The sequence below is a fragment of the Plasmodium gaboni genome, chromosome 4 (assembly GCF_001602025.1).
Source record: "Plasmodium gaboni strain SY75 chromosome 4, whole genome shotgun sequence".
NCBI lineage: Eukaryota > Apicomplexa > Aconoidasida > Haemosporida > Plasmodiidae > Plasmodium > Plasmodium gaboni.
Genome location: NC_031484.1, coordinates 625110 through 625401, shown reverse-complemented (window position 1 = coordinate 625401; position 292 = coordinate 625110).

Here is a 292-nt window from a genome sequence, read left to right as displayed (position 1 = left end):
TATAATTAAAATTTTATTTTTTTCATTATCAAACATTATATATATAAATATATATATATATATATATGTATGTATTCATTTTAAACCTTTTTGATTTTATATTTTCCATGGTGTGTATTTGGTTTTTCATTTTATATACGTTTTTAAAAATAATTTTATTTAAAAAAAAAATCAATAAAAAATAAATCTTTTTAATAATAGAAAAGACAAAAGTGAAAACATAAATATAAAAATAGAAACATTCGAAGAAAAAATAAAATAAAATAAAATAAAACAAATGAACATAGAAAAA